Source organism: Pongo abelii, chromosome 13, assembly GCF_028885655.2.
Source record: "Pongo abelii isolate AG06213 chromosome 13, NHGRI_mPonAbe1-v2.0_pri, whole genome shotgun sequence".
NCBI classification, from domain to species: domain Eukaryota; kingdom Metazoa; phylum Chordata; class Mammalia; order Primates; family Hominidae; genus Pongo; species Pongo abelii.
This window is the reverse complement of record NC_071998.2, coordinates 109,554,404-109,581,816: the sequence shown is the minus strand read 5'-3', so window position 1 is coordinate 109,581,816 and position 27,413 is coordinate 109,554,404.

The following is a 27,413-nucleotide window of genomic DNA, read 5'->3' as shown; positions in this document are numbered from 1 at the left end:
TGAGCACCTACTCTGTAGCAAACACTGAGATAATTCCTGGGATACAATAGTAAATCAGAAAGCAGAGGTCCTCCTTTTAGAGAACTTACATTGTAGTTGAAGAAACAAATCAGACAAATTAAAGTATATTTTATTCAGCATCATTTAGTTCAGCTGCAAGGAAATTTTATCTAATACAAAAATTTTAAGTTTCTGGAAGATGAAGAAAACCTTAGAAATACGCAAATTTTTTGTCTATTGAATCAGTTTCCCACTGATTAATAAGAACTACTTCCTGATGCGTGGATTTCTGTGAGATGGTCTGGAACTTGAAATGCACCTATAGAAGATCGGCTGGGAAACTCTCCTAGAGCATCTTTGGGCATGGAAAGAGTTCTGCCTGCGTCATTGCTGATTAATTCTTGTCTCAGCTTTCAGCTACCTCACAGTGAGCTAACTGTAACTTTAAATATTGATAACCAAGCTCATATATCACAGAGCTGAGAGAATGACAGTTTCAGCACATAATGGCTAAAGCTTTCTACAATAATCAGATATTCAATAATTCATGAAAATATATCCCCCCAAATCAAATTGGAAGCTATTTTGTGTAATATATTATTTAAAATTCAATATTATAATGCACACAACTTCTCCTCAGCCAGAGGAGGACCATTTCAAAATGTGATTATGTGCGAACTCTATTTAAAAGTGACAATTTTGCTTTTCATTTGTTTAATGGCTTAAGCGAAAGTGCTCAACTGGAACTAAGTCATCTGACAATGAAACCAGGGCAGCCACAAGCAACTTTGCAAAAGCGATATTAGAACTTAAAAAATATGCACACATTTGGATAGGAGAGACATATGTATTTGGGAAAACAACTTTTTTTTCTTTTGAGATGGAATCTCCCTATGTGGGCCAGGCTGGCCTCAAACTCCTGGGCTCGTATAATCTTCCTGCCTCAGCCTCCTAAGTAGCTGTGAAAACAGGCATGCACCACCTAACCCTACCGATTCTTCTTAATTTGTTCAGTCTTCTGTCAACTTGCCCCAACAAGTCCTTTCCAAATTAACTGTAATTTGTCATCACTGTAAGACAAATTATGAGCTCCTAAGTCTGACAGTCAGGATACCTCCATCCCACCTTAATGTTGCAGTAGTCTCAGTTGCTTTAAAAACCATTGTTTATTGTTTGAGTGGATTGGGAAAAAAAATTGTGCCATAAGTACATAGTCAGTATTCTGGTTTCATGTTGTTTTCTTCTTAGACACTCTTTCTCTTCTCCACTGAGTGAAGCCTTCCCTGACTTTCCAAGAGAGATATGACTTGCCCTTTCTCAGGACACATGTAATGTTAATTATCTATAGCATTCATATTATTCTGCTGGCTACCACTTATTGAACACTAATCACAAGTCAGGCCTGTGTAAAATGTTATGTGTTAACATTGTTTTGATGAGACATTAGACCACCAATGCTACCACAATGTTATTTCTGAGGAAACTGAGTCTCAGCACTATTCAAGGAGTTGTTAAATGATATGAAGCAGGAAGGACTAAAGAGGCTAAGTTTGTTTGGTTCATCATTTCCCTGGTGCCCAGAATGGTGCCTGTTGTGTAGTTAGGGCTCCATAAACGTTGACTGACTGAGCCAATAAACAAATTCCTGAGTGTACATCTCATGCCGTCTTCTTACCCCGCAAACAACATGGTTGAAAGGGGCTAACATCATTACATAAATGAAAAGAATAAAGCATGTTGTTTTAGAACAAGCACTGCATTTGTGCTAGTGCAGGATTCCACTAATATTTTGGCTCTATAACTTGTAATTATAGAAACTTTCACAAAGTTGCTGAGTTTTCTGTGTCTTGACAGTAACCATAGTAATACATAACTATAATATGTTTCTACTCTATAGTAAAAAATTTGATGAAGCCATATAAAGTTGTAATTTTAAAAGTAGTCTCTGAAGCCTGAAGGCTCACAGTTAGTTGTCAGCTCTGACTTTCAGGACAGTTGGCAAGTTACGTAACGTCTCTGTGGCTTAGGTTCCCCACATGGAACATTTGTTGAGTAGTGCCTACATAATGGTTTTATGTGGTTTCCTAAATGCAAATCTGATAGCACAGTGCCTACCACGTCACAAGCTCTAAATAAATCTTAGTTCTCATTGTCAGATCCACATACTTGGCCAATGCCTAGTAGGTCCTCACAGAATGTTTCTTTCTTTTTTCTCACCGTCTTCAAAAATTCACTTAATTGTGTTGGGACCGTATTTACCTCATTTATTAAATTATAAAAAATAAATGACCTTTCTCCAAATATCAGGGCTAACTGACATTTTAATAATATTTTGAGCTGTAAGATGCCAATGGCGTGCATGCAGTTCAGAATTTCTTGGCTGGAAACGGCAGACATCATCCTCAGTATTAAAAAATGTTAGAATAGGAAGTACAAATTCAAAGCTATGCAAGAAAGCAGAGACAAAGATAAAAATCTCATGAATTGTGTAATTAAAAATGAATCTATAGCAATCTTGGATTTGAACTGGGTCCTAATAGATAGATAAGAATAGGAATGATGGAAAGGATAAAAAAGATTATGAAAAAGGAGCCTACTTCACATAGATTTCTGCCATAATTTCATTGAATATCGACTGAGTTAGATAATTTGATAAAATTTTGCAATGTTTTCTGGCTGTAGACATAGTAAATAACATAGAGAAACAACTCCATCATGCCTGTAATCCCAGCACTTTGGGAGGCCGAGGAGGGCAAATCAAGAGGTCAGGAGTTCGAGACCAGCCTGGACAACAAGGTAAAACCCCGTCTCTGCTAAAAATACACGCACACACACACACACATACAAAATTAGCTGGTCATAGTGGCAGGAGTATTTCTGCTGAATCCAAGAAACACAATTAGGATCACTGTACAGAAGTCACAAGAAAGCTTAATCTAGCAAGAGTCTTTTTGTTAGGCAAAGTAATAGATTCCTTCAGGTAGTCACCCAGCTTTTCTAGTGGCCACCATTCATCTCGTCTTGCCATTGTTCCTAGCTGTCATTGCAACTCCATGCAAAAAAGCGGACATCTTAGATCTTTACTTGCCCCATGGCTGCAAGAGAATGTCTAAAAAGAGGCACAAAAAGCCACCCTGAGTTCCAACTTGGTAGTGAGGAAAGCATCCTCTTCTGTGGAGGATGAACTGGGGCATAAAATCTTCTCCTGTGTGTTCAAGATGACCACTATGTCCTGTTGTGGGAAGCAACAAACACTCTAGGTATTTCCCACGAAGCCATCAAAGCTCACTAAGCTATTTAAGAAAGTCATCCTTAAATTCAGATGCCTTCCTGTCCCATCCATCAGGTCTTCAACTGTCTTTACCTTCAAGACTCAATATTTCCCCAAGGTCCCTGGTAAGTGATATGTACTCTAACTTAAAATGATTACTTATTCTCTTAGTCTGCTCAGATTATCATTACAAAATACCACAGGCTAGGAGACTAAAACAACAGAAAGTTACTTTCTCACCATTCTGGAGACCATAAGTCCAAGATCAAGGTGCCTGCCAATTCGGTTCTTGGTGACAGATTTCTTCCTGGATTGCAGGTGACCACCTGCATACTATGTCCTCACATGGCCTTTTTTAGGTGCTTGCCTGTGGGGGAGAGAGAGAGATGCAGAGAGCATGTGCTGTGGTATGTCTCACAAAGATACCAATCCTATTGCATAGGAGGCCCACCCTTATGAGCTCATTTAATCTTAATTACTTCCTTACTCCAGTAAAGCCACATGGGGGCTTTATTCAAAATTCAACATATGAATTTTGGAGAGGCACATTAATGCACTTCCTAGTGTCTACAAATCTTTAAGATGCCTCAAGCTCCAATCTCATTGCACCTTCTATCATATTTGTTTGCCATCAGAAGTGCAAGCATCTATTTATCATAATAGGGACAGTTTATGTCCTATGCATCACTGATCTCATTATTTTTTCTTTTCTTTCCGTTCTTCCCAATTTTGGAGAACTTCTTGGTGTGTCTTAAGCAAATTATCTTTTATCCTCAAATTCCTCTGGAACGTTTATTTCACCTCCTTTGCTAAAGAGATCCTTGGCACAACCACCTCCCCTTAAGTGTAGTCCTTTCTTTCAACCACAGGTATTTCCAGGAAGACTTGTAGGTAGATAAGTGTTTTCCTACCTCCCCTTTCCAATTGCACACCCCCCTTTCCTTCCTCTTTCCAAATGGGTTCTTTTAAAGCAAATTATCAGACACTTGACTATCTACTATGATTGTCTATTGTCAGGGTCAGCTTCACGGGTGTATAAACTGTGCAGTCATAGTCTTTGTGCTTAGAAGAGACCCATGCCTGATTTAATTATCTGCTAGTTACCTTCTAGAAACTTTTAACACTTTTTATTTATTTATTTATTTATTTTTGAGATGGAGTCTCACTCTGTCGCCCAGGTTGGAGTGTAGTGGCACAATCTTGGCTCACGGCAATCTCCGCCTCCCGGATTCAAGTGATTCTCCTGCCTCAGCCTCCCGAGTAGCTGGGATTACAGGTGCCCGCCACCATGCCTGGTTAATTTTTGTATTTTTTAGTAGAGATGGGGTTTCACTATGTTGGCTAAGCTGGTCTTGAACTCCTGACCTCAAATGATCCGCCTGCCTCGGCCTCCCAAAGTGCTGGGATTACAGGCATGAGCCACTACACCTGGCCAAAATTTTTATGACTTTTTGAACAAGAGGCCCCACATTTTAATTTTGTACCAGGCCCTGAAAATTATGGAACTGTTTGTACTTGGTACTATCATCTGTTGCCTTTCAACCTTATTCATTGATATTTTAGCACCTAGCTCGCTGTTTTCCCCCATGCCATTGTTGCTTTCATTAGTTTGGGTAACCTCAACATCTACAGAGAACTATCTGACTCTTAAGCTATAGTTCTTCATCTTCCTTAGCTTCCACAATCTTTTTCTACCACCCTTTCATGATCTTGCAACAAGCATACACCTTAGATCTTGTTGTCAACAATGACTACTCCACCACTCCAGCCCTGAAATCTAGAAATTAAATACACCACTTCCTAGCTCTCATCTTCTGTCATTCCAGTTTACTTGTCCTAGTTATTCTTTCTCCAGCAATTCTTAGACCTCATCAATACTTTCAATCCATTCACTATATCACTTATTTTTTAAAATTATGTAGCACTTGGTAACTGTAAAAATATATGTAATACATACAGTTTGGAAGCATTATAAAAACAATTCTCAGGAACGTTTCACCTGACTTAAAACAAAACAATTCTAACATCACTGAAGTTAACTCTTTATCTTGGACCCACCCCCTTCTCTCTCCTTCTTCACCCTGATCATTTTCCTGAATTACATATGTCTCTTTTGACGCTTTCTTTATACACTTTTGCAACTTCTTTCCCGTCAACATCAAGTTTCTAAAATTTGGTTGTATTTTTATGAATAGGTGTATTGGCAATAGTTAATCTTAGCTACATATGTGGAACTGGAAAGTCTGGATAGTAGAATTAATGCTGGTTCCACTTTATAAGACAATGTCAATTGTTTCTCAAAGAGCTTGCACCAATTTGTGTTTCTACCTAAAGTGTGTAAGTATTCCCATTGATTTACATTATTTCTAATTACTAAAATAATAGGTATAAAATTGTCTCATTATTTTGCAATTCCTGATTACTGAAGAAGGACATCTTTACTTAAGTTTATTTTACTTACTTTTTCCTCTTTTGTGAGATACCTCATCAACCTTTTGCCAATTATTCTGTTGAGTTGTTTGTGTTCTTTCTTAACGATTTATGGGATACTTTATGTATGCAGGATATTAATTCTTCAGCAGGTATCTTTTTCTAGTTTGTGGCTTGCCACTCAACCTTACAGTTTGTTTTGCTAAACTGGAATTCTTAATTTTAATCTGATTGCATGATCAACCTTTTCTTTTAGGGAAAGCTGATTAGATCTTGTTTAAGATGCTACTCCCTAGACAGTCATAAGGATACTCATGCACAATGTCTTCTAAAAGATTTAAAGTTTTGCCTTTCATATTTAAAGTTTTGACTCATCTGGGATTAATTTTTCAAAATTGAGTTTATTGAAGTATAATTTGGCACAGTAAATGTGTATAGTATATGCATAATGTGTATAGTTATATGGACCTTGACAAATTTATATGATCTTATCATTACCATCACGATCAGAGATATAAAATATTTTAAATGATGAATAGTTGGTGATATCCAGTTTTTTATAATAACAAATCAAACTGCTATGAATAGTTGAGCATTTTTTTGTGAACATCCATCTTTATTACTCTGGGGTAAATTCATTGTTAGATCATATGGTAAGTTTATATTTAAATTCACAAATGGCCAAAATTTTTCTCCAAAATTTCTTTGCCCCACAGCAATATTTGAGAGTTCTAGTCACTCCTCATCTTTCCCAGTAACTGATATTGTAAATTTGTATTTATTTAAGCCATTTAAAAATGTGTGTAGTAGGCCTGGCGCAGTGGCTCACACCTGTAATCCCAGCACTTTGGGAGGTGGAGGCAGGCAGATCACGAGGTGAGGAGATTGAGACCAGCCTGGCCAGCATGGTAAAACCCTGTCTCTACTAAAAATACAAAAAAAATAAGCCAGGCATGGTGGTCGTGCCTGTAGTCCCAGTAGTCCCAGATACTGGGAGAATGAGGCAGGAGAATTGCTTGAACCTGGCAGATGGAGGTTGCAGTGAGCCAAGATTATGCCACTGCACTCTAGCCTGGGTGATAGAGTGAGACTCTGTCTCAAAAAAAAAAAAAAAAAAAAAAAAAAAGAAAGAAAGAAAGAAAGAAAAATAAAAATGTGTGTAGTAGTATTTCATTGCACTCTGAATTGAATTTCCCTAATAGCTGAAGATGTTTAACATATATTCATGAGCTTATGCATCATCTGTGTCTCTTCTTTGGTAAAGTAACACTTCAAATCCTTCTCTGAGTTTTCTTCAATTGGATTTCTAATTATATTATTATTAAGTTGAAAGAGTTCTTTACATATTCAGAATAACAGCTCTTATTAGAACGTGTATTGAAAAGCTTTTTTTCTCAGTCATTCTAAGACTTGAATTTTTATTTTTTTTTAACAGTACCATTGGAAGAGCTAAAGTTTTAATTTTGCTGATGTCCAGTTTGTATATTCATGCTTTTTGTAACATACCCAACAAATCTTTGCATAACCCAAGATCAGGCTTCCTAAAGTGCTGGGATTACAGGTGTGAGTCACCGCTCCTGGCCAAGTTTTAAATTTTATATTTATGTCTACGATCAATTCTGAATTATTTTTAATATGATTGCAGTATAGGTTTACGTTAATTTGTTTTTGTTTTTGTTTTTTGTTCTTTGCATAGGGACATCTGATTTTTCTAGAATCAAATGAAGAAATACCTTTCTTTCTCCATTAAATTGTCTTTTAAAATTTTATTATACATTTAACTTACGTATATGGATCTGTTTCTGGATTTTTGAGTTGTGTGCCACTGGTCCATGTGTCTACCCTTTCACCGATGTCATACTTCCTTGATTAATATAGCTAAAGCTTAAGTCTTAAAACAGTTAAGCCTTAAAATTAGTACTGCAAGTTATTTTAAAAAATATGCTGTTCTAGGTTCACTGGTTATCTATACAAATTTTAGATTCAGTTTTGTCAATTTCTAACAAGAATCTTGCTGCAATTAGTATTGGGATTACACTGAAACTTAATATCAGTTTTGAGAGGATCTTAATACTCAGTATTATAATCTATAAACACAGTATCTTCCTTCATTTACTTAGGTTTTCTTTCTTTTTAAATTAATGTCTAATTGTCTTGCTTTGTATACAGTCTTAGAGATGTGTTAATTAGGGTTCAGCCAAAGAGGAAAAACCAGTAGGAGTTATATATTAATATACTCCTTGCAAGGAAACAGTTTATGTAGTTGTTGGGACCAGGAAAGTCCAAAATCTGTAGAGCAGGCCACCAGGAAGAAGGCCAAAGCCATCAAGGAGGGCAGACTGGGATCCTAGGTCACAAACTAAAGCTGCTGTCACAGTAGGAATTTCTTCTTTAAAAAGGCTTCTGCCGGGTTTTGGTATTAGGATGATGCTGGTCTCACTTCTCAAAAGAAAACATTTATGTGGCCAACAAACATATGAAAAACATCTCATCACTGGTCATTAGAGAGATGCAAATCAAAACCACAGTGAGATACCATCTCATGCCCCAGTTAGAATGGTGATCATTAAAAAGTCAGGAAACAGCAGATGCTGGAGAGGATGTAGAGAAATAGGAACGCTTTTACACTGTTGGTGGGAGTGTAAATTAGTTCAATCATTGTAGAAGACAGTGTGGCAACTCCTCAAGGATCTAGAGCCAGAAATACCATTTGACCCAGCCATCTCATTACTGAGTAGATGCCCAAAGGATTATAAATCATTCTACTATAAAGACATGTATGTTTATTGCAGCCCTGTTCACAATAGCAAAGACTTGGAACCAACCCAAATGCCCATCAATGATAGACTGGATAAAGAAAATGTGGCACATACACACCATGGAATACTATGCAGCTGTAAAAAAGAATGAGTTCATGTCCTTTGTAGGGACATGGATAAAGCTGGAAACCATCATTCTCAGCAAACTAACACAGGAATAGAAATCCAAACACCGCATGTTGTCACTCATAAGTGGGAGATGAACAATGAGAACACATGGACACAGGGAGGGGAACATCACACAACAAGGCCTGTTAGGGGGTGAGGGGCTCGGGGAGGGATAGCATTAGGAGAAATACCTAATTTAGATGACGGGTTGATGGGTGCAGCAAACCACCATGGCATGTGTATACCTATGTAACAAACCTGCTCGTTCTGCACATGTATCCCAGAACTACTTTATATTTTTATATGTGTGTGTATATAAAACCAAGAGAGAGAAAAAAACCTCAGCTCTGCTCTTAAGGCCTTTCAACTGATTGAATAATGTCCTCCTAGATTATCTACAATCTGCAATCTAAATTGACAGTTTAGAAACATGGAGACCTCAGTGTTAAAAAGTCAACTGTATCTGTATCTTAAATAACATAAGGTTGTCACTAAGTGCATTTCCATCAGCAAAGAATGAGATTAAAGGGGTTGCCTGTACACTTCTGTACGCTCACCAGTTTTAGTGACTTCAAGGTAGGAATTCATAAAATTGAGGCAGATAGACATAAATATAGTCACAGGATCTAGCAGATAAAAAAGGAGCATCAACAATATTAAGGAACATGAACATGAGGACTACTTGGTTGTGAATATACAAAGATTGAGACTCAACTTTATTGTTGTTAAGGTTTTCTTTCCTTTTTCTTTTCTTTTTTTTTTTTTGGTATTTTATTATCAAAGAAACCAAAGAATGTCTTGCAAAAGACAGTAATTGCTCACCTCTAAATCTACCTCTGAGGTCGTAAACTTATATCAGGATGGAAAAAAAAAAGTGGAAAGATCTGCCAGTGTCCAAGGACATACTCTACAATTTTCATTTCTTATATGACCACAGGGAATATTAGAAAAGGAAGCGTTATTCAGAGGATAAAGCCATGGGTCATGAAGAACAATGGGTAAATGCATGCTTCTCAGAGAGTCAAACCAGGGTCCAAAAAAGCAGGTAACTGTATTATCATGAGAGGGTGTATTTTCTGTTCCAGACAAGGATAACTCTACTTTGCTACGGAATAATAATAGCTGCATGTTTTTCATCTTCCATTTTCAGAATTTGGCTCTTATTACAGGATGAGCACCCTGTTTCTATTTACTCATTGTATATTTGACTTGTGAGGTGTGTTTTTAAGAATTATTATTTTATATACTTTACATGTTATTATTATATATTATAATGTCTTATATTAGTATATGTAATATTTTATATATTTTACATATTACATATTTTATATATTAAATATTATTTATTATATATTTTTGAATATATAATTATATATAAATGATATGTAAAAATTGTCTTTTAAAATTTGATTATAAATATATCATATATGGATCTGTTTCTGGATTTATATATTTAGATATAATTATATATAATAATATATTAATTATAATTAATATATAATTATATATAATATATAATAACTATAATTAATATATATTTATATATAATATATAATGATCAACATATATTATATACAACACAATAATTAATATATTATATATTATTTTTATATATTATTTTACATATATTGTATATATTTCATATTTTATATATATTATATATTATTTTACAATATTAGTATATTTTATATTACTTACATAGGTTCTTAGACTCTCAAAAGCTACACCAACATAGTATGGAAAGGGATCCTGGACTTGGAGTTGGATTTGACTTAAGCGTTCTGCCATAGGCAGATAGTGGTTACGTAGGGTCTGCATGGATATCTGGGAGGCTGGAAGATTAGACGATGGCAAAGGACACAAATTTTCCCTCGGAATACATTCCCACTTTTTACTGTTAAGATTTACTCTTCTTGCTTTATTTTAGCTGGGTACTTGGCTGTCCTTCAGGAAATTTTATTTCCTAATCTCATTTACAGTTATGTGTTGCTATGTGAATAAGTCTGAAATATTGGAAAGTGACTGAAAGTGATTTGTAAAATTTTTAGGTCACCTCCTAAAAAATGAAGGTGTTTGCCCTCCTTCCTCTACTTTTCTTCTGGTAGGGCAATGACAATAATTTGAGCTCTGGATCAAGAGATAAAATCCATATTTTGAGTAAAGCGAACTCAATGAACCAGTCTAGGTCCAGAATAATTTTATAGGAAAGAACCACTTGATAATCTCTGGACTATTACGTCAGAGAGTAATAAACTTACCTGATTTAAACAACTGGGGAAAGGTAAGAGTTAAATTATAATAAATACTAAATAGGTCCTATCGGACTGACCCACTCACAGATGACAACTACAAACCCTAGACAAATTGTAAATAAAAATCATGACATAAAGACACTGCTGAATGAACCAAAGTGGACAGATAACACAGGGGGTTATACCTTGGGATAAAGAAATAATAGTGGATGAATTTCATGTTGTTAATGCCTTTTAGCTTAGGGTGTCCCCAGATGTCAACCAATGGGGAGGATAAGACTCAAATAAAAACCCATGTGTTTACTGGCTTGAAGAACCATAGAGTGGGATTTGGGGCAACTACAGAGTCAGAAAATGTGAAGAGAAAACCCAGACAGGAAAGAATCGGAGAAGGAGAGCTACAAATTCTGTGTATAAAATATTCCAGAATAGCTAGCTGAACCCTAAACTATGCATGTATTGAGCAGAATCTCAGCAGCCTGATTAAAGATAAAAATCCTAAACTGGAGTATCAGAGTTTGGAGTTTAAATTCAGACAAATCAATTGCCTGCTAAAACCCAAGAATATAAATAACAAAAATCAATACTTTTTAAATAAATGTGAGATGATCCAGAGTCTTTACAGCATATTACTGAAATGTCCAAGGTTCAAACTAAAATTATCAACATAAGAAAACAACAAGAAACTGTGACAGATTAAAAAAAAAAGATAATTTACAGAGACTAACTCTTAGCAGGCACTATAATTCTGCTCAAGGATATAAAATACAATATTCTAACAATGAATTTTAAAAATAGAACATTTTAATAGAGAAATAGAAACTATGAAACATTTCAACTGCAAATATAAATAAAAATAACAAATTCTACAATATTTTAAAAATGAATAATCATAAGAACAGATGTAAGATAGCAGAAGGAGTCAACATAATAAAAAATGAATAAGTGGCATCCAGTGTGAATAAAAAGATATTAAGGAGGTAGACAGAATCTTTGAGTCTTCTGGGGAAATATATAATGCTCCAATATAAATATAAGTAGGGGCTCAGAAGACAAGAAGAGAAAATGAGGCAGCATAAGTATTTGAAGAAGTAACAGTTTAATTTTTTCCTAAAAAGGAAACCATGTTTAAGCACAACATATTGATTGTAATGAAAATCGAAATTAATTGGAATTTTTTTTTTTTTTTCCCTGAGAGTATCGCTGTCACCCAGGCTGGAGTGCAGTTGCATGATCTCAGCTCACTGCAGCCTCCGCCTCCTGGGTTTAAGTGGTTCTCCTGTCTCAGCTTCCTGAGTAGCTGGGACTACAGGTGCGCACCACCATGCCCGGCTAATTTTTGTATTTTTAGTAGAGACAGGGTTTCACCATGTTGGCCAGGGTGGTTTCGAACTCCTGACCTCGTGATCTGCCCGCCTCAGCCTCCCAAACTTCTGGGATTATAGGCATGAGCCACTGTACCAGGCCTTAAAATTAATTGGAAAATCTTGAAACCAATCAAAAATAATAATGACACATAGCATATACAGGAACAAAAATTTAAATAATCACTGACTTATCAGTGATTTTTTAATGAAATGACATTTTAAAAGAACTGAAAGAAAAATAAAAGAACACTGAAACCTCTAATGATATATCCAAAAAAAGTGTCAAAAATAAAGGTGAAGTAAAGAATGTTTAAGATAGAAGAAAATTTTGAGAATTTGATACCATTAGAAAGAATCCTAAAGGAAATTCTTCAGCTTGAAAGGAAATAATATCAGATGGAAACTTGAATCTTCAGGGGGACAAAATAGAATGAAAATGGTAACTATATGGGTAATTATAAAATAGAATTGTTCTCTTAACTTCTTTAGAATATATGTAACTATTTTAAATAATTTTAACCTTATGATGAGTGATCATAAGGCACATGAGAACTGTATTGTAAAGAGTGGAGGATAGTTAAGTGGATTTCTGCTGTTTTGAGTGTCTTATATATTACTTACAGTGGTACAATGGTAACTTTAAGCTGAATCTTAAAATTTTAAAAATGAAAATTTTAAATAAAAATTTAAGAATGTATATTGTATATCCTTAAATTGTATATTCTCTAGCACAATGCACTAGTTTTCTAATGATGCTGCTGCAACAAAGTACCACAACCTGGTGGCTTAACAGCAGAATTTTATTGTCTCAGAATTCTGGAGGTTACAAGTCAGAAATCAGGGTAGGAGAAGACTCTTTCCTTGCCTCCTCCAGCTTCTGCTGGCCTCAGGCATTCCTTGGCTTCAGATGGCTTTCTCTCTGTCTTTGGATTATCTTTCCTCTGTGCATGTCTCTCTCCATATCCAAATTCCTCATCTGCTTTTTTTTTTCACAAGGACATCAATCAAAATGTCTTATGGATCACCCTAATGACCTCATCATAACTCGATCATCGGCAAGGACCTTATTACCAAATAAGTTTACATTCATAAGTACTTGGGATTAGAATGTCAACATCTTTTGTGGAGACACAATTCAATACATGAAAAACAACTAGTAAAAAACGTAACGGAAAGGGGTGTACATCAATACCAATATATTATTTAAACCATGGAATGTTAGGAGCTTTCTCACACACATATCCTAAATAATACGGAGTTACCACTATCATCTCCAGTTTACTAAAGTAAACCCTGGGGTTTTGGCAAATGAAATAGCCTGCTCAAAGTCCCACATCTAGTAGAGGGTTCATGTTTTTTTGTGATTTCAGAACACACATTTCAATCAGTACATTGCATTCTTTAGCCTTACCAAGATTATGTGCAGATATCTCAAGGTCACAGCCCTGGCTACGGCTGTGCAGGGATTTAGATCCTCAAGCCAGAGATCTTTTCACAATAGCAGTTGGCCTCCTCTGTCTCTCTCAGTTTGCAGAGACCTGTAACAACAGATGTCCATAGGGAACACTTGCTTAATGAAGTTGATTAATTTTTCAAAGGAGGTGACAGTCACCGTACATATAATTCACTTAGACTTCTAGTAGACTTTTGATACAATGCACATCAAAGGCTAATCCGTAAGGTTAATATAGAGGGAATTGGTGGAGAAATAGTCAATTGGATAAACATTTTACAATGGGTTTAGTAATAGAGGGTAAAATGTCTTACAGAAAGTAGCCTTGGCTCAGGTCAAAAAGATTAATCAATGCCAAGCTTAATCTACCTCATGCATCAGTTAACTAGGAATGTTAAAAATCTGCTCTGTTCTGGAAAAAAAAATTTTGGGGGGACAAACAACAGACCTAAGAAATCTCAGAAAATCACATGGAAGTTGGATCATTAAGAAAAAGCAGGACAATTAGCAATTAATCTGTAGTTAATTGACAGATATTTATTCATAGAACAACCACACATCTCAGTTTGCCTGTGATAGTACTGGTTTATGGAAGTTTCTCTGACGTAATTATAATTAGAAACCCCTTTAACCTTGATTTTAACAATAAATTACATAGTCACCCTATTTGTTGAGCATTCTCTCTGCACCAGAAATGGTGTAAAATATTTGCTGAGGCTTTGAAAATGAAAAAAACATATATTATTTGTCAGTAACCATAGCATACTGTCATACAATGAGCTAGAAATCAAGAGACAGGAGACTTTATTATTGGATATATCTTGTCACCTCTCCTGGTGACAGGTTTGTCCTTTATCAAATGAATGGGTAGAATTAAATCATAACTAAAGCCCTACTGCTATCTTTTCATGACATTCTACATCTTCTCTGTTCCCCTCAAATGCCTTACACATTGCCAGTCTGAGATTTTTTCATGCTAACAACCTTTCTTCTTCTCCCCATTCAAATTATGTGCTCTTGGAGATGGTACTTACATTCCATTTCATCCTTGAAAACTTTCCTTTCTTCAGTATCTTCTTTGAAGTCAAAGTGTATTCAGAAATGTATCTCACATTCTTTACTTGAGGTACCAGGAATGAGCTGCAGCCAAAAGATTTGAGCTCTAATTACCCTTAATCTCTAATCTTTGAGTGAATTAATGAATTTTTCTGGGGAAAGGGCTTACCACCCAGCCCATGGATGAGAATATTGTTTAAATAAAAACAACTAACTAAAATTATCAAGTTCTTATATGAAAAACTCTTGCTGCACATATTACAGATATCTTCTTTGTTCTTACAATAAAGCCTATGATATACAGGGTAGTTTGAATCCTTTTTTTAACACATTAGAAAACTGAGGCTCAAAGGTATTCCATAATGTAATCAAGATTTCTTAATTACTAATAAGTACAAAACCAAATTTTAAATTGGAGCCCCTTCTCTAAACCATGATGCTGTATTAATATTACATGGCCCTGCTTTTTTAAAAGGAGTCCCATTTCCTCTCGTGAGAAGGTATATCTATGATGACCTGTGGAACAAATGTCCCTCCATATCTTACAGTGTGTTCATCAAATACAACTATTTATTTCTCTGACATTTTTTCTAAACTTTATAAGAAGAGAAGATGAAACAAATGTGAAATATAGAATGAGAACCCATGATGATCCTTAGGCAATGTGTCAGGAATAAAAATTTATCTGTGACATATGAAGATCCTTTTATAACAGCCCTTCTGAAAACAGGTTTCAGGAGGCCTGATTCCTAATTTCAGCTCTCTATTTAATTTACATATTTCCTGGAACTTGACCCTTCTCTTTGTCATGCAGGCCCAATTTCTGAATGCTTAACTGTAGGATATAGTCCAGAGAATCTCTAAGTGTCCTTGCAGCTCTGAAGATCTAGATTTCTGTGATCATACACTTGGTTTCTGCTGAGAGTATAGGGGAGAATCTTTAACAAATAAAATAATTCATTCAATGATTATCAGAAAAATGCCGTTTTTCCTTTCCTGTTATAAGAATATTTCCATTCATTTCTGATGGAATACCCACACTTGGGGCATATGTGCCTGTAGCAATAATCTCTGACTTATGAACCCTATTGGGTTGGGGATGCTGATTTTGTTTTATTTTGTTTTTTAAATTTTCCTTCTCAATGTACATCCACTATTCACGAAAGAACATGATTTCTACTTGAAAGAATAACTAATGGAGAGTGGAAAAGAGGACAGGTAGTCTGTGGTCTTGCCTGTTGTAGGAGAATCAGATGTCAATGGAAATACATGATGTTTCTTAGAGATTCAGACTGTTGTGACCATAGAAAAATTAGCCCATAAGACAAATTACAAATCAAATAAAGACAGGACTATGAGAAATATTAGGGGTATGTGTGACCCCTTTTGTAATAGATAATTTTCCTTTGTAACTCATCGTGTAGTCACTACGCTTAAGCATGAAAGTCACCAATGGTGGAGACTGGGCATTAGATGCTTGAGAATTATTGATTATAGAAATCTTCTTTTGTGGCTCTTGTATAATTCCTCATTGATTAATTTTCGTTTAAAAAAGAAGATATATTATTTTGTATCAGATTTATATAAGTCAACACATCTTCTGATACTGCTTGTGATGGTTACTTATACATGTCAACTTGACTGAGCTAAGCAATGCTCAGAAAGCTGACAAAACATTACGTCTGGGTATGTCTATGAGAGTGCTTCTGGAAGAGATTAGCATTTGAATCAGGAGACTGAGCAAAGAAAATCTGTCCTTACCTGTGTGGGTGGACATCATCCAATCCCTTCAGGGCCAAGATGGAACAAAAAGTTAAAGGAAGAGTGAATTTTTGGTATCTGTCTTCTTGAGGCATGACACCCATCTTCTTCTGCCCTTCTGGATTTTGGACTTTTGAACTCCAGGACTTACACTATTGGCTTCCTTGGTTCTTAGTCATTCAGACTTGGACTGAATTACACTGCTAGCTTTCTTACTATCTATCTATCTATCTCTATCTATCTATCTATCTATCTATCTATCTATCTATCTATCTATCTATCTATGTATCATCTCCTATTGGTTCTGTTTCTCTGGAGAACCTTCACTAATACAGTCTTCTAGTTCCCTCTTTACTTGAGCTACTAGGAAACTCAGTGCTGAGTTTTAAATTCCCCTTTTATGACCCATCTTAGCTAATTTAGCAACCTAAATGAAAAAAAATCCAAATTGTGGTAGCTTAGTGGACTAAACAAGTTAAAGGCTTATCTGTTACAAGACGTCAGAAAGTAGGCTGTCCAAAACTGGCATGGAAAAGCCACAAAGTCCTCAGTAATTCTACTTCCTACAGCTCACTGCCCTTAATCCTTCATCATTAAGACCAAGAAAACTGCTAGAGTTTAAACGACAATTTTGTGGGTTCATATTAGGTGTATATATTTATGGGCTACATGAGATGTTTTGATACAGGTAGGTAATGTGAAATAAACATATCATGGAAAATGGGGTATCCATCCCCTCAAGCATTTATCCTTTGAGTTACAAACAAACCAATTACATTATTTTTTTCATGATATTTGTGTTTCAGGAGACAATAATAAGAAAGTATAAAATGGATGCTGTAGTAGATAACTGGAAGTCTCCATCATGGGAAGTTTTGAAGTTATCTTTTAAGTTATTACACACACACACATACACAGTGACACGGTACAGCTTGCTTCTCTCCTTTTCCCCCCTTCCTTCCCAAATGGATTTCATGACTTGAAATGTACTCAATTTATTTCTAAGTTCAGAGTATTGGAGAATCTAAGAACTGAAATAAATATCATCATTGAGAATGATAGTACCTACAGATGAGTGAGAATCAGTTTTCTGAGTTGTTTCTTGGCTTCCTATTGCAGAAGCACATAAAGATTTTAGCAGGTGCTGTCAGTGGGCTTTTTTATTACCTCATATCCCCCACTGGAGAGAGCTGTGTGTTCCATCCCATCTCCTTACCTTCCTACTTAATATGATCCATGGTAAAGAATATAGTTGTTACATGCAATTAATTTTATTGGGAAACATTAAACTCAAATGTTCTTTTATTTTTTAATGTAAAGAAAATAAGGCCCAGAGACATGAGGTGGTATGTCAAATGTCATGAAATAAGTTAAAGGCAGGTATCACCCTATACATTAGCATAAGAATAAGGGGTAAGAGACCTACCTGTTAGACCCTGTAATCTGAGGACAATTTTGTTTCTTCCACTTACTAGCTATATGTTTTTTGGCAAACTATTTAAATTCTTTCTGTCTCTATTTTCGCCTTTCTGGGATCTGAATTAAAATAGTACTAATTTCAAAAATTTTGTGAAAATTAAATGAGATGATGTGTGCAAAATGTTTAGCACTATGTTTGGCCTATAATTAGTGCTTAAAATGTTTTAGCTAAAAATTAAGAAATGATAGAGGCTAGTAAACAATTTGTCAATAGATAAATAAATAGTATGTATAAGATGGGCTTTGCCACGAGTTTAGAGAAGACAGCAATCTCTATGGGCCTGGGTGATGTGAGGAAGCTTTTGCAGAGAGAAGCCTGCAGGATTTCTCTGGCCGAGCATGCTTACTTAGTAACATTTAAAAAAAACCTGCTGTCCAAGCTGTTAGCTGGAATTGAAAGATAGAGGGATGTTAGAGGGCCTATTTAGTAAAAGCAAAAAAATGCACCGGGAGTGAATCATTTGTCTGGACACAGAAGGCTGAGTCAGTGAGAACGGACTGTCACGTAGGCAGGTTGAGCTAAAGCCAAAAAAACTGGGCAATGATTGCTCTGAGGGACAACTTCCAGCCAAGCATTGACACTCCCTCTATGCCCCCAACTACTTCCAAGTTCAGAGTTTCTCCAATGATCCCTCAGTCAGAATTCCAGGGAGGGCAGCACAGCCTGGCAAAAGTAGAAAAATGCCAGCTTGCTGTCCGCTACATTTCTGATGGCATCCTGAAGTTAATTTTTGTCCAAAGAGTCCCATAAGGTAAAGGGAAAAATATTGATTCAATATGAGAAACTGCTAAAACTCCTGAGTCTTTAAATGGCAGAGAAGCCTCTCCTTGGAAGCAGTGAGTTCTTCAAAGCTATAGGGTTTCAAGCAAACACTGTACAGATACACCCAAGATAAACTGTAGAGACAATTTTTTCATTAAGAACAAGGCCTATTTTGATGACTTTCAACTCAAAAAGTTCATCACTTCATACTTTGACTTGAATTAAAAACCATAATTAAACATTTTCTTTCCTAGCTGAAAAATGTAGACTCCACCTAAGCCAAGGTAAAAAGTAGTAACAATAATAAGCTATCAATCAATAGTAAGTACCCACTCTGTAATAAACAGTGATCTAAATATTGTAGAAAATAGAGAGTTGCATTGTACAGAGCCACTATCTTCAGACAGTAACTTTAAGCAGTAAGGTTGAGTGGAGAAAAATATTTTCACATTATTAGAATGTTCATTATTTCTTTCCATCTGAAGGCAAAATATTCACTGGCAACTCCATTCCAGGCTAGAAATACAGGGATGTTCCAATCTCTAGGGATACAACAATGAATAAATTCAGGCATCTGTCTCCAGAAGGAAGGATAGACACTACAGAATTGGGAGGTCAAGAACCGTTTCTTGGCCAGGTGCTGTTGCTCATGCCTGCTATCCCAACACTTTGGGAGGCCAAGACAAGAGACTCGCTCAAGCCCAAGAGTTCAAGACCAGCTTGGGCAACATAGTGAAACGCTGTAGTCCCTGCTACTCCAGGAGCTGAGGTGGGAGGATTGCTTGAGCCTGGGAGAGCGAGGCTGCAGTGAGCCAAGATTGCACCACTGCATTTCAGCCTGGGTGGCAGAGTGAGACCCTGTCTCAACAACAAAACAACAAAAACCAAAACAAACACACAAACAGACAAACAAAATCTTTTCCTTGAAGGATATATACATTCAAATGAGAAGAATAGGAGCAGAAGGGGACCTTTACATATTCGGTTCACGTTGTGGTCAAAAAGGGAGGAAAAGAATGTCTAGTGTCTGTAAAAATCTGCAGGAAGTTCAAATCTTGGCAAAGTGAGGGAGAAGACGGGATAAGGTTAAAGACGTAGGAAGTTTGTATTGTGATATTTAATAGATGCTATGGATGTCAAACCCAGATTCCTGTTCCCTGGCTGGTGCACCAGTTCTCGAGATGCTGTAAGTGTGGGATGCTAATGGCTCTCGGTTTACTCCCCTCAGCCAACAGGAGTCACTCTGCTGGAAGAAACATAGGCATTTACATCTCCCCACAGGGTGCCTGAAGACAAATACTGACATAAATTGAGATTAAAAGGCTAACACCCTAACCACAATGTGAAACTAGCCCTGAGACACAATTCATACTCCTGAGATTCCCTGGGATTAGGTTCGAAGTTAGACTCCAGCTGCAAGGACACCTTTGTTTGGAGGCATCCCATGTCCTTTTCTTCTTCTCCTACTCCTTTAAAGATTTCTTCTGTATGATATCTCCCTCAATAAGCAACTTATCATCAATCCCCAACTCAAACTCTGCTTCTAGGAAGCTCAACCTAAGGCACTATTGACTCAAATTTGTTCATTATCTTTCTCCGATCTAGTTATTTTCCACATCCTTAAACATTAATTTGTATGACCTGATTGGAATAAGACACTATTCATCTAGGCCTCATTGAGTTAAACGTACACATCATAATGTCATCACTATGCAGACAAAAAAAAAACTTATTTGATTTGGTTGTATCTGTCTACCTTAAAGAAAAATAAAATAGATGCTCATTGTCTGAATAACATATATATTGAAATCTTTCCTTTAAATATTCTCGATTTGCAAAGTTCTTATGGCCACTCATTTCAACCAATAGTATATCTTATTATCTTAGTCACCACCTCTTCTCTTGCACATTGGCTAATGGGCATAGTATTCCTATTCTTATTAAACAGATGAGGAAATTGGGAATACTTAGAGGTTAACAGTTTTGCAACAGTCATGGAACCAGACCTATAATCAGTCTCATGATTCTCCACCCAGTGAAGCTTTCACTACCCCAGTGTAGAGAAAATGCTAAGGGTCCATGGATGCCACCTGTTGTTTGTTCATTTGTTTTCTGTTTCTATTTTTTTTCCTCATGTGTTTCCAACAAGAGAGAATTTTGATCCCTATTTGGCATTCTAGCAAATCATTTTCCAGAAAAATCCTGGATCCAGAGATTTGTCCATCCCAAAGGCGTCATGGAAAGACCAAAGTGGCAGGACAAATCCAGAAGCCTGATTTCCATGGGCAGTTATCACAATGCTTTTGTAACAGGGTTATTGAATATGCATTAACACATATGTTGGCCCATGGTAATGTGAAAAGCTGGAAAGCTGAGCTGAAGCAGAAGAATGGAGGAATTGTTCTAAGGAGTACAGTTACAGAGCCTCAAAAATCTAGATCCAAGCTAACTCTTCTGGCTCCCTAGTCAGCATTGATTGAATGTGTTTGCATGTCTAGCAGAATGTGTGGAGCTAGGACAATAACAGAAAATATGTATTACATATTTATTCTAATATTACAAGTTGACTCTGAAGCACAGTGCTGGGCACATAGCATGCAATAAATGTTTATTCACTAAATGTTTGAATTTTACCATATATTTTAAGACCAACTCATCTGTCAAGCAAGGTGGAAGATGTAGTTATCTAAAATAAATAAATTATTTTTCAGTGATATACAATTGCAGGGATAGGAAATGTTCCTTTAAGGACAAAGTGTGCCTGAAGGATGAAAAACTTTAGGAAACCTGGCTTAATTGTATGCTGTGCAAATAATTAGGTGTGTTGAACTGGCAAGTGACTTAACTTTTCTGGTTTCCGGTTTCCCTGAATATAAAATAAGGGGTCAAGCCAGGTGATTGAGTACCATGGCTCCTTGAAATTTTAATATTTTCTGAATTGTACTAAAGTTTCTACACTATGTAGAAGTTTCCCCAGCCCTAAAAAGAACTCTGAGGTTTGGCTTCCATTGAAACATCTTCTAAAGGAAGTGTGCATTTCCCCTACATATAGAATTTGGTGACAGGCAGGTTGCCTAAAAAGATATTTCACTGCAATTAGTTTTCTTTACACCCTTACAGAGGGTTTCAGAGCCCAGAGGCAACTTCCACCAGGATAAAAATACTCTGCACTGTCAGTAGAAGATATTCTTACATAACATGCACTGATTTCTTTCCCCCATTTTGCAAGTGCTCAGAGGAATGGTATGGTTTGCTGACATCTTCAAGCAGGTCAACACGCATTAAGGCTTTACTCCCTTGTCTGATATAAGCAGAACATTGCTGATTTAAACTATTCTCTGCAAAAGTTGCTGAAGAGAACTTCAGGTCAAGGGTAAAGATTATTTTCACTTTTATTTATAGGGGTTCTTTCTTTTTAAAATAATGTTGGAAAAATAATGAAAGCATTTTAGTAAAACGGTGGTTCTCAACTGGAGGTAATTTTTCCTCTCCCAGGGGATATTTGGCACAGTCTGGGAATATTTTTGTTTGTCACAACTGGGGAAGTGTTACTGGAGTCTAGAATATAGAGGCCAGCAATATGGCCAAATATTCTACAACAGGCAAGATGCCCCTTGCCCCTACCAAAGAAATAATCTGGCTCTATTTGAGAAAAACTTGCATTAAAATTTCAAAAAACATACATTCTAATATAGCAGTTGATTTTATCTTCTTGTTCAAATGTGAATTACATAATTATAATTATGTTTTACATATAATTTAGCATTTTCTTCCTTTTGTTTGTATCACATTGTAAATATTTCCACATTTATGATTTCATCTTCCTAATTATTATTTTAATCGCTGCTTAAGACTCCATTGGGTCAATCTGCCATATTATGGAATCCCATTTTCCTATTGTTGATTATTTAGGGTGTTTCCAACATATCCCCTTATTTTGAATGATTTATTATGATAAATTTTCAAGGATGTAAATTACTGTGTCATCGATGTGATTGTTTTTCAGGCTTCAGCTTCCCAAAGTTTTTTCACAGTTAAATATTAAAAATTAAAATATCTTCTCAGTAATTTGACCAAGGTTACTTAAAAGTTTATGGCAATGACATGAATCAAATTTAGATATTTAGATCTTGCATGTCTCATTAAAAAATGCAATTTAGAAAGTCAACGCTAAGCATCCTAAATTATTTACTTTTTTAATCTCTATAAATATGTTTATTTTCTTTTTTCTTTTCTTTTTTTTTTTTTTTTTTTGAGACAGGGTTTTACTCTTGTTTCCCAGGCTGGAGTGCAATAGTGTGATCTCAGCTCACTGCAATCTCCACCTCCTGGGTTCAAGCGATTCTCCTGCCTCCGCCTCCCAAGTAGCTGGGATTACAGGCATGCACCACCACGCCTGGCTAATTTTGTATTTTTAGTTGAGATGGGGTTTCTCCATGTTGGCCAGGCTGGTCTTGAACTCCCAACCTCAGGTGATCCACCCACCTTGGTCTCCCAGAGTGCTGGGATTACAGGTGTGAGCCACCTCGCCTGGCCTATTTTCTAGATAAAAGGGGAGAATAACTCAAGTCGCTTGTTTCCATTCCCTAATAAAAAAAAAGTGTATTACAAAGTTCAGTGAAGATTAAGAACTGAGCACAGTAAGTAATGCATGAAACATTTCACATGTCTCTACAGTTTTGCTCCAAATCCTCATGGAAAGAAAAAAATGTGAAATGGAAATCACCCTGCTGTCCCATGTGGCACATAAATAATGGATGATCTATTAATAAAAATCCCTTTTCCAATGAATGGTCCTCTTTATTTTCCAAAAAATAATTTTTAAATATTCTAACACTGTATTATTCTACATTTTCTGGTCCCATTCTGACCTCTTCCATCTGAGCTCTACTAGCGTAAAGACCAACACAGAGTAAATTGTCCTGTTCACCTTGAATTGTGTTTTTCTCCTTGATTAGGAAAAGAGTCAAATAAGTAGTGATTTGAGAAATGCTTGAGTACACAAAGTTAGTCAAGGCTGGGGAAGAATTGAAAAGGTAAATAATCAACCACCAGAAAGATTGTGGAAGGTGGGTCTTTGTCCTTGCGTGGTAAGTAGGAGTTGATAGTATGAGCGATGTAAGAGAAATGAGTTGTCAAGTGGAAGGGAAGTGCACAGAAAAATGAATAAACATACACAAATCCAGCACGTCTTTCAGGATTCAGCACAAAGTTCTCCCTTCATAGAGCCATTCCCAATCCTCCTAAAAGAAAGTGATCTCTCCCACTTGTTTACACACAGGGGTTCCTAAGAATATCCCTTTTGTGAGATGTTTTATTTTCTACTTTTTAATTTTATTCCAAATGATTATTTTATTCCAAATGATAATATTGTTGATGGCAGGAGATATGCCTCATTCATTTTCCTATTCCATATGGCAGCTGGTACAATGTATTAAAGATAGTAGCTGCCCATTGAAAAGAGATTTAATGAAATGAAACATGAATATTTACCAAACAGTACAATTAAAGGAAGACCAGTGTGCTGACCTTTCCATTATGCAGGCGATGTTTGCAAATACGTGATTTGGTTTGGTGGTTACTGAGAGCAAAGCATTCTATAGTTTTAAATGTCACACACAATTTGAAATTAGTGCACCCTAGAACTATGACAGAGACAAAAGAGGAATTGAAAGAGGTTCAAATGAAAGAGTTAATGAAGAGGAGAAACATGAAACGTCATAGGTTGCATTAATTATCTATTGCTACATGACACACTACCCCAGAATGTAGTGACCTAAAACAATACACATTATCTCATAGTTTCTGTGGGTCATAAAATCAGGGGTGCTTATCCGGGTCCTCCGCCACAAGATCTTTTCCTGGGCTGTAATTAATACGCCAATCAAGATGACTGTCATCTGAGGACTCGACTGGAGAAGGATCCTCTTCCAAGTTCACCCTCATGGCTATTGGAAGGCCTCAGATTCTCAGTGGCTATTGTTTGAAAACATCAAATTCTTGCCACATGGGCCTCTTCATAGGCAGAGGGAGGGCCCTGAAAGTGAGAGCAAAAGGAGGACAAGCAAGATAGAATTCATATAATTTTTCTAACTTCATATTGGAAGTGACATCCTGTAACTTTTATCGTCTTCTACTTGTTAGTAGCAAGACAGTATGTCCAACTTACAAATCGAAGGGAGAAAATTACAAAGGGCATGAATATCAGAGGAGAGGATCATTATGAGCCAGTTTAGAGGATACTTCTCACAGGGGTTAACAAAGCAAATTTAAAAAATTTGACAATGAGGTTGTTTTAAAAATTTAAGAAAAAATATAAAAGCAGCTAGTAGAGAGAAATAACAGAAAGAAAAGAAAAAAGGGAAAGAAGAAAGCAAAGTAAAAATAGAAAATAAAAAGTGAGGACAAGAAAAGCAAGAATTTTCACCCACACATTTCCCAGTTTATGTTTTTTTCTTCTAAAGTTGCTCTAATGAAAGCAACAAATCTCTCTAGAGAAACTGTCTTCAAAGTAAACCTCCCAAGAGGAGGACGCGCTACCACAGAGGACACAAATGCTGTTTATATTCTCCATCACGCCTGACTATCTCATTGGGCATTGGACAACCTTTTAAAAAAGAAGTTTTGATCCTGTAGCCTAGGCAAGAATGTGTTGCAAAATTCTTGACCTTTTCCAGTGTTCCTAGGGGCCAAAAGTGTTTAGAGAAGTGAAAAATTCAATTTCTCTGCTTGACTTGTCATTCAGACATCAGAAAGAATACAGAGACAGATAGATCATTGCAAATATCCCCATTGTTTTGCTCCAAGTCCCTAAGGGAAGAAAAAAATTGGGAAATAAAAAACACCTCACTGCCTCATGGTAGACAGAAATAATCTCTGGACGGAAATGAATACTTTCTCAAAAATGGACATTTTTTAATTTCAACAAATAAACTTTTAGTTGCTTTAACATTCCGTTATTGTAAATTAGGTATGTCCTCTTATATTTAAAGTTTTAAGCAATATTGTATCTCACAGTAAACCAAAAGGAAATGGAGAAATCCAAAATGCTCCTTCTCATGTTAGAATTCCTCCCCTTAACTTACATACCAAGGACAAAGCTAATTTCCTTCCCACTCAGTTTGAAGCAGAACACTAAGAATTTTATAGCTATCTGTATCATAAAAGGCTGATACTGGACTCTATTTCAAAAATTTCTGATGTTCTTACTAGTTTATGCCAATGTTTCCAAAAATGATCATCCACTAGTATCTTTTGCAAGTGCTCCTCTCTCTGTCTGAAATTTCTTTCCTACAGCCTGCTCTGCATAGTGGTTATCATTATCAATTTTAGGATTAGCTTAGTATTCATTTCTTTCATAAAACCATTTTTGGCCATGCCTCATCTTGATTAGAGCAAGTTTCCAGCACTTCTTATACTAGAAACTTGCGCATAAGCCTATCAGAACATATCACAATATACTCTAATTGTACACTGAAAATAGGAGCTGTGTCCTTTATCCATAAATTACAGGCACTCAGCTTATTGCCTTATTTATAATACATGCTCATTATATATATGTTGAATAAATGAGTAAACACATTTAGATACATAACTAGGTTTAAGAACTGACATGCTAGAACATTTGCCATCTTTCCTAGGTTCCCTTTGCAGAGAACCTACACCTATAGCTCCTGCAAAATTGGTCATGCACAGATGTGCTATAATACCCGGCCATGAGGCTACTTAGTAGAAGCAAGGAACTTGAAGTTTACAATCAAGGAGAGAGAATTACAGGACATAAATATCATTGGTCTACAAATGGATATCTGACCCCATCTGGGTAAATTGAATTGTTTCCCATGGGAAATGTAAATGTGGTGTTAGAATGTCTACCTAATTTCTATTGAATATTCATATTGAGCAGTCATGAGGTACCAAAGCGGAGACAGCCATTGTCATACAACATGCTAATAGAGCAGAGTAGTACTCTCTTTTGGAAATAGACAGAGACACAATATAAATGTTTGTATTTGGCTCTATGTCAAGTGGAAGCTATAAGAATGCTTGGTCTTGGCTCTACGGAGACTAGTATGCACGAGAAGGTTTGGCTTACCCAGATTCTTAGTGATATAAGAAAACATCAAACAGAAACATGTACAGGGTCCCAAGAGGCCAACTAGTCCTTCCTTGAGTCTCACAGGATGAAGAAGCTGATGCCCAGGGAAAGTGATTGGGAAATACTAATAGAATACTTGGCTTTCATAATTTTCAATTCAAAGTGAATGAAACCCCAATTATTTCCATTCACAATCATGGCAGTCTTGTGTACAGTTTAAGAACTCCAGTTTTTTAACTAGATGTCATGTTTGAATGTTGACTTTACCATTTGCAGACATTCACAGGTTAATGGTGGCAACTAATGAAATCACTATGAACCTCCATTTTACTGTTTCTACTTACAGGTTTGTTCTGATGATTAGTTAATATTCATAAATCATTTAGAACAGATTCTGGCACATAATATATGCTCAAATAATGTTAGCTATTGCTCTTACCATTATTATCATTATCTTGTTACATCTCCTTGCAACAATGACCATATATTGAATACTTTGATTAAGATGGGAATGATTCAATAAATGGATCATTGATATTACCTATTCCATGATGTT